General features: G+C 42.1%; 1 protein-coding gene across 5 annotated transcripts in view; it reads right to left on the reverse strand.

The window, feature by feature from the left end:
* The window catches only part of LOC129830980 (DENN domain-containing protein 3-like), a 42,850-nt gene extending 34,685 nt beyond the window's left edge, over positions 1-8,165 (reverse strand). For 3 of the 5 annotated variants that reach the window (XM_055893908.1, XM_055893906.1, XM_055893907.1), the window contains exon 1: positions 7,943-8,165. The gene's annotated coding sequence lies outside the window, so the exon portion shown is untranslated. The remainder of the gene's footprint in view (positions 1-7,942) is intronic. The other 2 variants (XM_055893905.1, XM_055893904.1) reach the window with 1 other exon arrangement.
* Between the last annotated feature and the right edge of the window lie 6,980 nt (positions 8,166-15,145).

Raw genomic sequence — 15,145 nt, forward strand, 5'->3', positions numbered from 1 at the left:
CATTCCCGGTAACGGGATGATATGACAGCCAGTGAAAGTGCAGGGCGTCAAATGAAATGGCTAGCTAGTTAGCGGGCTGCGCGCTAATAGCGTTTCAATCGGTGACGTAACTCGCTCTGAGACCTTGAAGTAGTTGTTCCCCTTGCTCTGCAAGGGCCGCGGCTTTTGTGGAGCGATGAGTAACGCTGCTTTGAGGGTGGCTGTTGTCGATGTGTTCCTGGTTTGAGCCCAGGTATGGGAGAGGGACGGAAGCTATACTGTTACACTGGCAACACTAAAGTGCCTATAAGAACATCCAATAGTCAAAGGTATATGAAATAGAAATCGTATAGAGAGAAATTGTCCAATAATAACTACAACTTCTTACCTGGGAATATTGAAGACTCATGTTAAAAGGAACCAACAGCTTTCAAATGTTATCATGTTCTGAGCAAGGAACTTAAAAACATTAGCTTTCTTACATGGCACATATTGCACTTTTACTTTCTTCTCCCAACACTTTGTTTTTGCATTATTTAAAACAAATTGAACATGTTTCATTATTTATTTTAGGGTAAATTGATATTATTGATGTATTATATTAAGTTAAAAATAAGTCTTCATTCAGTATTGTTGTAATTGTCATTATTATAAATAAATAAAAATTAAAAACGGCCAATTAATCGTTATCGGCTTTTTCTGGTCCTCCAATAAATCGGTCGATCTCTAATATAGAGACCTGTCCACCCAATCAAAGGATCTGAGAATGAATCTACTGCCGAAAGCATACACTACAGCTAGCTAGCACTGCATAAAACGTGGTGAGTAGTTGACTCAACGAGAGAGAAAGATCATTTGTTCAAAACTGACAAACTATTTCCTTCAAAAATTAAGAAGGGAGATATATAGTTATTTATTGCAGCTAGCTAGTTTAGCCTATTCAAAACAGAGATGGATGCTATATTAGCTAGCTGGCTATGGCTATCTAACACTGGAACTATTCCAAGTCAAGGTAAGCTTTTGGTTTTTATTAAATGTATTGCCACCAGGGCCCGCCACTTTAACTGCTAAACTGCTTTTTGATTGTAATGCATGATTGTAGCGGGTTTACGAACGCATTAGATCTAGTAGCTATGTTGACTATGACGTTAGCTAATATGGTAACAGTGTAGGCTGTGTGTAGTAGTTACCAGCTATGATAGGAAGGTTTGGCTTGGAAAGGTTTTTTTGCCTGGTCACAGACAGCTGAGGTGCTATGCACTTAGGTCCACAAGTGAAGGGATAAGGTGAGAGGAGATTGCGTAGATGCGAGAAGGAATAATACAATGGGCAAATGATCATGCTGTTTGTATGTGGCTGCCATAAAAGTGAACTGTATGTGTGTGTGTGTGGGTGATCAGGGGTGTCTTCATTCCGCCGAGTCGGTTGAAAAACGTTTCTTAAAGCGGATGCAAACGGAACGGGGATAAACATACCTGAATTGTCCAATAGAAACTTTAGTTTGCAACTGCTGGACTAATGATTACACCCTAGATTAGATAGACGCAAGCAAGAGTGTGCAAGGCGGTATTGAATGTCACTGTCTGTCACCTTGATTACTCTAATTTCTCTCTCGACCTACGTTGTAAACTTTAACATAGACAAGGTTGTAACAACCTCATGATGGTTATAGGGAAAATTTGAGTATCATGTAGTAGCTTAACCTATCGATGTTGCATTGAACTGGGTGAATGGAATATGAATGACAGTCATCCAATATGGTCTAATAGAAATAAGGCTGTGCTCATTAAAAAAAAAGTTGTCATCTTAAAAACAGCAATTCTTTGGTTATATCACATCATCTGGTGTACAATGTGTAGCCTAACCTTGTGTAATGTAAAACCCTAGCAGTAATGTTAACCTCCCTCAGAATTCACACTTTAGGCAGTTCTGCCTGTTAGAAAGGGTTGAAGGTAGTTTCAGAATAGTGATCTGTCCAAATGTTGACAAGTAAGACGTAGGGTACAGGGTTTCCGGTAGGAGAATGTGAGTGGCGGCGGACATTTAACCGGCAACATTTACATTTATTTGAGAAATCTCCCGTACCCATATGCATTGAGTGCATAACCTGATCAGGGCGTCCACCCACGGTGGTCAGAATGACAGAAGTACATTTAGATTATGGTCCTTCATATTAACAGTTGAGAATGCAACCATATCCTTCTTACTGAATTCTGATGTGCACTTTGAAGATGTTAGAATAACTGTCCACATGAACTTTTCCTCAGCCAGCAAGAGCAGTGACAAACAGCAACATCACTAGTCTATGTCAATCCACTATCCCCCATAGTAGAAAAGTTGACATATAGTATTGGTCAGCTTGTTGAGAGACAGTCTGTTTTGGAATAGGCTGTGGTGAGAAGATAGTATGAATTTGGACTCAAACAGTTGGCCTAGGCTACATATAAAATAATTTGCTTTATAAAATAATTGTAAAGCAAATGGTCTGATGCAACAGATCAGAACCGTTAGCTTAAAATGTTGATATAATGTGAAGAAATTATAGTTTAAGCACAGCAAGGCAGTAGTCTGTGCAAACGTTTGTTCCATAATGCAATTAGCAGGAAAACACAATTGTCAAAAGAGCAGTGCACATGTGAGAAATGTAGAAAGAGAAGATATCTAATTGGCTACTTTAAAGCAAGGTACAACATGTCTCATAATATGTATTAATACGTTCAGGTTTTTAAAAAATTAAGTATATGTTTTCAAAATGCATAGCCTACTGCCTCCAGATCATTACAAAGTGGTGTGTGACGCGCTCATGAAGCCTGCCTTCCCTTGCCATTTGAGAAGCTGCAGCAGCTCTCGCCTGTCTGACAGATTTTCCGCTCAGACTGTATGCTGTACGGGTGTGATAAATAAGATACATAATGAATATACTGTAGCCTACACACGCAACAATGTAATTCCACTAAATTATGCAAATTGACCTATAAGCATGACCAGTCAAATGTATTTACATCGACTAGTATTTCCACAATTGAATAGGCTAAAAAGCAGTAATACCCAATGCAAATATTATTTACCGGCTTTCCTATTTTTGTATAGGCCAAAAGCCGACTGTTACTGCCTAATGGAAACCCTGGCCCTGTACTATAGTACATGCATGACATCAAAAGATGGGTCTTAAAATATGATTTTCCAAAAATAAACTTGCCTATGGAGCCCTAATATACAGTACATACAGTATAGTCCAGGGGTGCCAAACATACAGCCCGGTACAACTCAGGCCCCTCGGTGGCTTGAGCAAAACGTATTTTAATTAACTCGGCTCTTTCTGAGTTCTCCTCCCTGGTAGTGTGACAGTCAGTGTGACACTGGTCATTCTAGTTTTCAGGTATGTCGCAGGGGTGTGCCTCATGGAGCTTGCTGATAAGGGGATATTTATAGTCTCCTGACAGGTAGACAGATCATTGTCCTAATCTATAAGCACATGTAGACATCTCATTGAAGACGTGTCATTTTAAACTTAACACAACAAGGGAAAAAGTGATTACATACGACAGCATAAGCTGCATTCAGCTTTGACAATACTCAGTGTTGTAAAGTACTTAAGTAAAAATATTTTAAAGTACTACTTAAATCGTTTTTGGGGGTATCTATACTTTTCTTTACTATTTATATTTGACAAATTTTACTCCACTACATTCCAAAAGAAAATAATGTACTTCTTACTCCATACATTTTCCACGATACCCAAAAGTACTCATTACATTTTGAATGCTTAGCAGGACAGGAACATGGTCCAATTCACACACTTGTCAAGAGAACATCCCTGGTCATCCCTACTGATCTGGCAGACTCACTAAACACATATGGTTTGTCTGTAAATTATGTCTGAACTGTGAGATGTAGTAGGGAGTTATAGTTTCCAACAGGCCAATATTTGACAGTTCAGAGCATAACACATGGTAATGGCCTACAATGAACAAAATCCATTGTGCATTTACACTAAATGACCAAAAGTATGCAGACACCTGCTCGTCAAAAATCTCATTCCAAGATCATGGACATTAATATGGAGTTGGTCCCCCCTTTGCTGCTAAAACAGCCTCTACACTTCTGGGAAGGCTTTCCACTAGATGTTGTAACATTGCTGCGGGGACTTGCTTCCATTCAGCCACAAGAGGTCAGGCACTGACGTTGGGCGATTAGCAGTCAGCGTTCCAATTCCTCCCAAAGGTGTTCGAAAGGTTTGAGGTCAGGGCTCTGTGCAGGCCAGTCAAGTTCTTCCACACCAATCTTGACAAACCAGTTCTGAAACAGGAAATGGCCTTTCCCAAATTGTTGCCAAAGTTGGAAGCACAGAATATCATTGTATGCAGTAGCGTTAAGATTTTCCTTCACTGGAACTAAGGGGCCTAGCCGGTACGATGAAATACAGCCCCAGACCAGTATTCCTCCGCCATTTAACTTTACAGTTGGCACTATGCATTGGGGCAGGTAGCGTTCTCCTGAAATCCACCAAACCCAGATTTACCCATCGGACTGCCAGATGGTGATGTGTGATTCATCACGTGTCCACTGCTCCAGAGTCCAATGGCGGCGAGCTTTACACCACTCCAGCCGATGCTTGGCATTGCGCATGGTGATCTTAGGCTTGTGTGCGCAGCTGCTCGGCCATGGAAACCAATTTCATGAAGCTCCCGACTAACAGTTGTTGTATTGCCCTTGCTTCCAGAAGCAGTTTGAAATTCAGAGTATTGCAACCGAGGACAGACAATTTTTACGCGCTTCAGCACTTAGTGGTCCCGTTCTGTGAACTTCTGTGGCCTAACATTTTGTGGCTGAGCCGTTGTTGCTCCTAGACATTTCCACTTCACAATAACAGTACACAAATACAGTTGACCAGGCCAGCTCTAGCAGGGCAGAAATTTGATGAACTGATTTGTTGGAAAGGTGACATCCTATGGCGGTACCACATTGAAAGTCACTGTGCTCTTTAGTATGGGCCATTCTACTGCCAATGTTTGTCTATAGATATTGCATGGCTGTGTGCTCGATTTTATACACCTGTCAGCAATGGGTGTGGCTGAAATAGCCGAATCCACTAATTTGAAGGGGTGTCCACATACTTTTGTATATATAGTGTGCTTCTCCGGTCTGTGTTTCTTTTACACCTGCTACGTTAGGTTAGTGTGGGGCAGACATGGAGAGAAGAAAGCGCGATCGTGAGGGGATAGAGTAGAGGTCGACCGATTATGATTTTTCAACGCCGATACCGACTATTGGAGGACCAAAAAGGCCGATACCGATTAGTCGGCCGATTGTCATTATTACAAATAAATAAAAACAATTACAACAATACTGAATGAACAATTATTTTTACTTAATATAATACATTTAGCCTCAAATAAATAATGAAACATGTTCAATTTAGTTTAAATAATGCAAAAACAAAGTGTTGGTAGAAGAAAGTAAAAGTGCAATATGTGCCATGTAAGAAAGCTAATGTTTAAGTTCCTTGCTAAGAACATATGAAAGCTGGTGGTTCAATATTCCCAGTTCTTCAATATTCCCAGGTAAGAAGTTTTAGGTTGTAGTTATTATAGGAATTATAGGACAATTTCTCTCTATACGATTTGTATTTCATATACCTTTGACTATTGGATGTTCTTATAGGCACTTTAGTATTGCCAGTGTAACCGTATAGCTTCCATCCCTATCCTCGCCGCTACCTGGGCTCGAACCAGGAACACAACGACAACAGCCACCCTCGAAGCAGCGTTACCCATACAGAGCAAGGGGAACAACTACTCCAAGTCTCAGAGGGAGTGACGTTTGAAACGTTATTAGCGCGCACCCCGCTAACTAGCTAGCCATTTCACATCGGTTACACCAGCCTAATCTCGGGAGTTGATAGGCTTGAAGTCGTAAACAGCGCAATGCTTGAAGCATTGCTTAGAGCTGCTGGCAAAACGCACGAAAGTGCTGTTTGAATGAATGCTTAAGAGCCTGCTGGTGCCTACCACCGCTCAGACTGCTCTATCAAATCATAGACTTAGTTATAACATAATAACACACAGAAATACGAGCCTTAGGTCATTAATATGGTCGAATCCGGAAACTATCATCTCAAAAACAAAACGTTTATTCTTTCAGTGAAATACGGAACCGTTCCGTATTTTATCTAACGGGTGGCATCCATAAGTCTAAATATTCCTGTTACATTGCACATCCTTCAATGTTATGTCATAATTACGTAAAAATTTAGAAAATTAGTTCGCAATGAGCCAGGCTGCCAAACTGTTGCATATACCCTGACTCAGCGTGCAATGAACGCTAGAGAAGTGACACAATTTCACCTGGTTAATATTGCCTGCTAACCTGGATTTATTTTAGCTAAATATGCAGGTTTAAAAATATATACTTCTGTGTATTGATTTTAAGAAAGGCATTGATGTTTATGGTTAGGTACACGTTGGAGTAACGACAGTCCTTTTTCGCGAATGCGCACTGCATCGATTATATGCAACGCAGGACACACGATAAACTAGTAATATCATCATCCATGTGTAGTTATAATTAGTGATTATGATTGATTGTTTTTTATAAGATATGTTTAATGCTAACTAGCAACTTACATTGGCTTCTTGCTGCCCTCACGTAACAGGCAGGCTCCTAGTGAGGCAGGTGGTTAGAGCGTTGGAGTACTTAACCGTAAGGTTGCAAGATTGAATCCCCGAGCTGACAAGGTAAAAATCTGTCGTTCTGCCCCTGAACAAGGCAGTTAACCCACCGTTCCTAGGCCGTCATTGAAAATAAGAATGTGTTCTTAACTGACTTGCCTAGTTAAATAAAGGTGTAAAAAAAAACATCTAAAATTACCGATTTACAATTGTTATGAAAACTTGAAATCGGCCCCAATTAAATCGGCCATTCCGATTAATCGGTCGACATCTAACATAGAGAGCAGCTGTTTCTTCACAAGGTATTTCTACTTGAAAATACATGATATAAGTGATTGATAGTTGCTCATCAGTAGTCAAAAAAGTATGCCTTACGTACTTTGAAGAACTACAAAATAGTTATTGTCAAACAGCAAAGGCAACAGCTCTATAGAGATGAGATGACTTGAAATTACATGATAAAGTCAAATAAAACAAATGTAATTTACACAACTGAAATATTTTAAAGTAATGTGAATAAATTAAGGTTAAGTAGCAATGGGCAGTCACTACCATCATGGGACTTTTAGGAAGTTTTATCCTGTGTTACAGCATTCAACCCAAATAATCGAAACAAACCTGTAGTTATTTTTTATCAATCGAACCGGCCCCAAAAAGCACTAATCGCTCAGCAGGGTTAGGGGAAAGATTAGCTAACATGTAATTTAGTAGTTGCAAAGTAGCAAGTAGTTGAAAAGTTACTAATGAGCTAAAAAAAAAAAAAAAATTCAGTGATGAGATTCAAACATAACCTTTGGGTTGCTAGACATTCGCGTTATACGCCCACCCATCCACTCCGACTTACCACCCTCTCGTTTTTGCTTTAAGTAACCACTCTTATGTAACCATCCCAAACATAACACATCATACTAATTTGGTTATCCCAGATTTACTTTGACTATGTTACGTCTAGTCTGAGACCAGGCTGGACTATCAGTGACTGACAGAAACTGCTAATGCGCAACCAAATTTCGAAATGCCACCTTCTGTACTATAATTACGTTATTCTAACTCGCAACAGTAAGTTGAGAGCCCAATTGAGTTCCTAAAAAACAAGAGAGAGAAAGGGGCAACCACTAGTTGCCCATCCCTGCAATAGGGTTTATATATCAAATATAACATGACATATAGTTAGCTAGCTGAATAAAATCAACTCCATAGTGAAGGAAACAGGAGTTGAGTTTAATCAGCGAACATATAGCTAGAAGCTAGCGCTTTTATGACACGTGTAGAAAACACAAGACATCACCAACCTCTATTCAATCGGTTATTTTTCATCGGTGTCTTTGTTGGAGAAATAATGAAGGCGTCAAATCCTGCTTAATTGGGGATAACCTGCACACGTAGCTCTACACAGCTCGCCGATGATTCCACCAGTCATGGGTCGTTCGCGAACGAACGGCTATTCTTGAGTGACTCTTTGGTGGTGAACGTCTCGAAGCGAATCGCATTGGCGAAAGAGCCGTGTATTTGACTCCCTGATGTGCATACTGCTACTACTGCTTTTTGAGGTCAAAACGTTTTTCTGCAGATAAGTTACAACATAATGATCAAAAGATAGTGAATCCTCACTGCAGAAACAATAAATAGTTGAGCAGCACTCAATCAGGTCCACGCTGATTTGTTTCAGTGCGTAAAAAATACATACTTGTTTTTTTTGCTGGCCATATAATAATTTGGCCAGGTAAGTTACCAGGTAAGTTACCATTTTATTTGAGCGCGCATTTCACTAGCTGACATAATGGTATCCAACCTTTTGGGCTTTACATTGGAGATTTGCTATTTTTTTCTTCGTTCCAGCAAAGATTTGAATAACTAAGCCAAGATAGACCGGAGCCTGTAGTTTCCAATGGGAGAAAATTAATCATAGTGGGCAAAACACGCAAAGTGGGCAGACCCAACCACGAGCTAGTGAGATCCTATTGGCGTGTTCTAGCATTTATTTGCAAATTTCAGTTATGGAACGCCTACTCTGTGAAGTGCACATGTGAAATAACTCAATTCCCCTTCCACTCCTAAACAACGCAATTTTATTTTTACTTTGTCAAAGGGTAAAGTCGACAAAAGGCAGTCCACTGTTTGTTACAGAGTCTATATTTGTAAACAGACAACTGTATGGAGATCAAATGTTTAATCGATGAGAAAATGTGCAGAATGTCAGCCAAAATCTATCTCGCACCGTCTTCTCTCACTGCCGGCAACTGGGCTTCCTCTCATCACCATATTTGGTAGTGAGTGGAAATAACAACCGGATGCTTCACATTTAAACATCCGGTGATCTGTTGATCTAGGTCGATTTTTAAGCGTTTTGAACCAACAGCCGTTTGGGAGCCAAATGAGCCGGCTCTTTTACGTGAACGGAACCGGGTGAGCTGCATTGACTCCTATAGCATAATAGGTTTACGCTCCTCCTACTCAGCGGATGCTCGCAGGAAAATATATAAATAGCATAGAGAAGAAAAATACATGTTTAGAACTGATCATTGATTGCATGGTGCAAGAATGACTGCAATTAATTGATTATTTAATGTACTGATGGACACAGCTTTGTAGAACCAAAACATACACAGCCTCTGCTCAAACTCGAGAGCGAATTGTTTGGGGGGCTGCAGTTCGTGAACAACTGCTTATCGTATTGCCTGGCAACACAAACTCCTTTTGCCCAAACGCTACACCACGCTCACGGACGTTTGATACTTCTCGCAGAGAAGAAACTAAAATAGAACACAGAGACCCAGATAACCTGCGCCTACGAATTACTAAAACAACACAGAAATACGACGTAAAAACAGCATGTCAGAAATCTGCTCAATGTAATTTAATAATCCATAGACTCTAACCACTTCTGGGAAAATTGGAAAACTCGAAACAAACAACAACACAAGGAGTTATCTATCCAAAACGGAGATGTATGTGTAACGGATGTGAAATGGCTAGCTAGTTAGCGGGTGCGCGCTAGTAGCATTTCAATCAGTTACGTCACTTGCTCTGAGACTTAAGTAGTGTTGCCCCTTGCTTTGCAAGGGCCGCGGCTTTTGTGGAGCGATGGGTAACGACCGTGCTTCGTGTGCAACCGTTGTTGATGTGTGCAGAGGGTCCCTGGTTCGCGCCCGGGTCGGGGCGAGGGGACGGTTTAAAGTTATACTGTTACATATGGATAAACCACTTATCCAATCTTTTTGGCTTTATAAAAAAGAACAAAAACATATGTCACATTCCTAGCAAGATGGCGCTGACAGAGATGGTCGCATCGCTTCTAGTCCTTAGGAAACTACCCAGCTAGCACACAGTGGATCTGGGCCGATTCTGGCTGAGTGTCAGACTCGGCAGATGTAATAAGGCCCGAGTCTGGGCTGCCTTCGGGCAGTATTACTTATGGCTAGGATGCGGGGATTGAGGTCTGACCGATTCGGTGCGAGTTATCTGGCCCAAATGTATTACTTGGGGCTCGGGCCGATTGGGGCTACTCTCTGGCATATGATTACACGGGCTGCTTTATATAATTAACATTTCATTATTTATTTATTTTTCCATATTTTCCTCATTGTTTAGGTGATCAAAAAATACTATTAACATTTAAATGAAACTATTTATGAGTCCTTTGTAGTATTTTAGTATTCTGATACTTTGTGCATGGCAATTGATAAGCATTAAAAACTTTGTGGATGGAACTTCCCGAGTGGTGCAGCATTTCCACAGATGGTGGTTCGAGACCCGTGCCGGCCGCGACCGGGAGAACCATGAGGCGATGCACAATTGGCCCAATGTCGTCCGAGTGAGGGTAGGGTTTGGCCTGCTGGGATGTCCTTCTCCCTTCGCGCTGTAGCGACTCCTTTGGTGGGCTAGGCGCATGCACGCTGACTTGGTCACCAGGTGTATGGTGTTTCATCTGAAATAAAATGTTTTTTTTGTGGATGGGTATAATTTTTATGTATAATAGTAATATTTAAAATTACTAAATCAGGTAATTTTGTATACATTTATTTAAAATTTGCATCGGGCCGCTTCTGGGGGGATTCTGGTAAGATGCCGGCAAAGTCGGCTGAATTTTGGTAGAAGGAAATGGCACAATGTATTTGGGCCGATTCTGTGCTGTCATTCATTTGATTAAGGGCTGAGTCCGACACCTGATTCTGGGTAAGCAGTATTCTTTTTAAATGTATTATTTCTTACATTGTTAGGCCAGAACATCTTAAGTGTTAGTTCATACAGCCGGGAAGAACTATTGGATATCAGAGAGACGTCAACTTAACAGCACAACCAGCACTACGACCAAGAATACAACTTTTCCCAAGCGGATCCTTTGTCTGTCCCTCCCAGGGCATTTGAACTGATTCCAGAGGTCAACCCAAAACAATGCCATCGGAGGAGAGGGTGCCAGAGCGGGATTGTAACATACTCTGTTTCACAGAGACATGGCTAGCTGGGGACATGCGGTCGGAGTCCAGACAGCCAACAGGATTTTCAGTGCATCGCGGGGACAAGAACAAACATCTCTCTGGTAAGAAGACGGTGGTGGTGCATGTTTCATGATTAACGACTCATGGTGTAATTGTAACAACATACAAGAACTCAAGTCCTTTTGTTCACCTGACCTAGAATTCCTCACAATCAAATGCCCGTCTCCTCGGTTATCGACACAGCCGTGTATATCCCCCCGCAAGCAGATACCAAGACGGCCATCAAGGAACTTCACTGGACTTTATGCAAACTGGAAACCACATATCCTGAGGTTGCATTTATTGTAGCTGGGAATTTTAACAAAGCTAATCTGAGTAAAAGGCAAACTAAATTTTATCAGCATATTGATTGCAGTACACGAGCGAGTAACACACTCGACCACTGCTACTCTAACTTCTGCGATGCATACAAGGCCCTCCCCCGCCCTCCTTTTGGCAAATCTGACCATGACTCCATCTTGTTGCTCCCCTCCTATAGGCAGAAACTAAAACAGGAAGCGCCCGTGCGTAGGTCTATCCAACGCTGGTCTGACAAATCGGATTCCACGCTTCAAGATTGCTTCGATAACATGGACTGGGATATGTTCCGGGTAGCCTCAGACAATAACATTGACGTATACACTGTCTCGGTGAGCGAGTTTATAAGGAGGTGTATAGGAGATGTTGTACCCACTGTGACCATTAAAACCTTCCCTAACCAGAAACCCGTGGATTGATGGCAGCAATTGCAATTTTTTATTATTAAAGTGGCTAGAGATTTGAGTCAGTATGTTGGCAGCAGCCACTCAATGTTAGTGATGGCTGTTAACAGTCTAATGGCCTTGAGATAGAAGCTGTTTTTCAGTCTCTCGGTCCCAGCTTTGATGCACCTGTACTGACCTCGCCTTCTGGATGATAGCGGGGTGAACAGGCAGTGGCTCGGGGGGGTTGTTGTCCTTGATGATCTTTTTGGCCTTTCTGTGACATCGGGTGGTGTAGGTGTCCTGGAAAGCAGGTAGTTTGCCCCCAGTGATGCGTTGTGTGTAACCGATGTGAAATGGCTAGCTAGTTAGCGGTGGTGCGCGCTAATAGTGTTTCAATCGGTGACGTCACTCGCTCTGAGACCTGAAGTAGTTGTTCCCCTTGCTCTGCAAGGGCCGTGGCTTTTGTGGAGCGATGGGTAACGAGGCTTTGTGGGTGACTGTTGTTGATGTGTGCAGAGGGTCCCTGGTACGAGCCCAGGTCAGGGCAAGGAGAGTGACGGAAGCAATACTGTTACATGTGCAGACCTCACTACCCTCTGGAGAGCCTTATGGTTGTGGGTGGAGCAGTTGCCGTACCAGGCGGGGATACAGCCCGACAGGATGCTCTCGATTGTGTATCTGTAAAAGTTTGTGAGTGATTTTGGTGACAAGCCAAATTTCTTCAGCCTACTGAGGTTGAAGAGGCGCTGTTGCACCTTCTTCACCACGCTGTCTGTGTGGGTGGACCATTTCAGTTTGTCCGTGATGTGTACGCCGAGGAACTTAAAACTTTCCACCTTCTCCACTACTATCCCGTCATCGATGTGGATAAGGGGAGTGCTCCCTCTGCTGTTTCCTGAAGTCCACGATCATCTCCTTTGTTTTGTTGACGTTGAGTGTGAGGTTGTTTTCCTGACACCACACTCCGAGGGCCCTCACCTCCTCCCTGTAGGCCGTCTCGTCGTTGTTGGTAATCAAGCCTACCACTGTAGTGTTGTCTGCAAACTTGATGATTGAGTTGGAGGCGTGCATGGCCACGCAGTCATGGGTGAACAGGGAGTACAGGAGAGGGCTGAGAACGCACCCTTGTGGGGCCCCAGTGTTGAGGATCAGCAGGGTGGAGATGTTGTTTCCTACCCTCATCACCTGGGGGCAGCCCGTCAGGAAGTCCAGGACCCAGTTGCACAGGGCGGGGTCAAGACCCAGGGTCTCGAGCTTAATGACGAGTTTGGAGGGTACTATGGTGTTAAATGCTGAGCTCTAATCCATGAACAGCATTCCTACATAGCTATTCCTCTTGTCCAGATGAGTTAGGGCAGTGTGCAGTGTGATTGCGTTGTCTGTTGACCTATTGGGGCGGTAAGCAAATTGGAGTGGGTCTAGAGTGTCAGGTAGGGTGGAGTTGATATGATTCTTGACTAGTCTCTCAAAGCACTTCATGATGACGGAAGTGAGTGCTACGGGGAGATAGTAATTTAGCTCAGTTACCTTTGCTTTCTTGGGAACTGGAACAATGGTGGCCCTCTTGAAGCATGTGGGAACAGCAGACTGGGATAACGATTGATTGAATATGTCCGTAAACACACCAGCCAGCTGGTCTGAGCATGCTCTGAGGACGCGGCTAGGGATGCTGTCTAGGCCGGCAACCTTGCGAAGGTTAACACGTTTAAATGCTTTACTGATGTTGGCTGCAGTGAAGGAGAGCCAGCAGGTTTTGGTAGCGGGCTGTGTCGTTGGCACTGTATTGTCCTCAAAGCGAGCAAAGAAGTTGTTAAGTTTGTCTGGGAGCAGGACATCGTGGTCCGCGACAGGGCTGATTTTCTTTTTGTAGTCCGTGATTAACTGTAGACCCTGCCATATACGTCTCGTGTCTGAGCTGTTGAATTGCGAGTCTTTGTTTCTATACGGACTCTTAGCTTGTTTGATTGCCTTGCGGAGGGAATATCTACACTGTTTGTATTTGGTCATGTTTCCGGTCGCCTTGCTGGTCATGGTGCTCTGTTCACAAACACAAACAGACCCCACAGAGCCCCAGGACAGCAACAAAATTAGATCCAACCAAATAATGAGAATCAAAAAGATAATTACTTGACACATTGGAAAGAATTAACAAAAAAACAGAGCAGACTAGAATGCTATTTGGCCCTAAACAGAGAGTACACAGTGGCAGAATACCTGACCACTGTGACTGACCCAAACTTAAGGAAAACTTTGACTATGTACAGACTCAGTGAGCATAGCCTTGCTATTGAGAAAGGTGGAAACTGAACTGCACTTCCTAACCTCCTGCCAAATGTATGACCATATTAGAGAGACATATTTCCCTCAGATTACACAGACCCACAAAGAATTTGAAAACAAATACAAATTTGATAAACTCCCATATCTATTGGGTGAAATACCTCAGTGTGCAATCACAGCAGCAAGATTTGTGACCTGTTGCCACAAGAAAAGGACAACCAGTGAAGAACAAACACCATTATAAATACAACCTACATTTATGTTTATTTATTTTCTCTTTTGTACTTTAACTATTTGCACATTGTTACAACACTATATAGATTGACATAATATGCCATTTGAAATGTCTATTGTTTTGGAACTTTTGTAAGTGTAATGTTTACTGTTACATTTTTATTGTTTATTTCACTTTTGTTTATTGTCTATGTCACTTGCTTTGTCAATGTAAACATGTGTTTTTCATGCCAACAAAGCCCCTTAAATTGAATTATGCATTTATGACAAGATACATGTCCTATTTATATCAGTACACTCTTAACAACTTAAGCATCACGAAACGTACATTCCACCAAACAAACCTCAACTAGCAAATAAGTCATTTATTTTTGTTGATCAAATTCGACACTCATTGAACTCCATGCTTGGTGGGGGAAAAAACGCCACCTGCTGGAGGGAGACAGATTTTCCTCTTCATCTATGGAAGTGTGTAGCAAACGACAGAGCAACGGAAGAATTTAGGGCGAGTCGACAGCTACTTATCACCCTCACCGCTGTCAAGCAATGCATGCCATTAAGTCGTTCACAATCTAGTCCGGTAGCCGCCATAACTATACCTCGTTTCAAATGTAGCAAGACAAAATCTTATTTGTATGCCTAGCAATCAACCAATGTACATTGTTTAAAGCACAAGTTTACAAGTCTTAGTCACAAATGACAGCTCCAATATGCTCATGAGTCTTTCGAGTTTTCAGTTTCTTGTTCGACGGTAGGTGGCCATGTGTGCTCTGGGCATTACTGACTCAAATTAACAAAA

The sequence above is a fragment of the Salvelinus fontinalis genome, chromosome 32 (genome assembly GCF_029448725.1).
Source record: "Salvelinus fontinalis isolate EN_2023a chromosome 32, ASM2944872v1, whole genome shotgun sequence".
Taxonomy (NCBI): domain Eukaryota; kingdom Metazoa; phylum Chordata; class Actinopteri; order Salmoniformes; family Salmonidae; genus Salvelinus; species Salvelinus fontinalis.